Here is a 388-nt window from a genome sequence, read left to right as displayed (position 1 = left end):
GTAAGTGTTAAGGGCCAGTGTTTAAACAAAATTTAGTATGAATTGAAAGATTAATGACTAATGTCTTTGAATTTAATCCTGGATTAACTGCAGAAGTTCACATACAGTTGAATTCATAAGTTTACAATCACATTAGCCAAATAAACTCGGCAAAAAAAAAGAAACGCCTCTTTTTCCAGCACTCTATTTTAAAGATACTTTAGGGTTTAAACAATGTTTTCCATGCTTGTTCAATGAACCATTAACAATTAATCAACATGCACGTGTGGGACGGTCGTTAAGACACTAACAGCTTACAGACGGAAGGCAATTAAGGTCACCGTTTATAAAAACGAAAGAAACTTAGGACACTAAAGAGAAGTAAAGGAAGTAGGAAGATGAAAATAGT

The sequence above is a fragment of the Xyrauchen texanus genome, chromosome 16 (assembly GCF_025860055.1).
Source record: "Xyrauchen texanus isolate HMW12.3.18 chromosome 16, RBS_HiC_50CHRs, whole genome shotgun sequence".
Classification (NCBI taxonomy): domain Eukaryota; kingdom Metazoa; phylum Chordata; class Actinopteri; order Cypriniformes; family Catostomidae; genus Xyrauchen; species Xyrauchen texanus.
Note: the sequence above shows the minus strand (reverse complement) of the source record.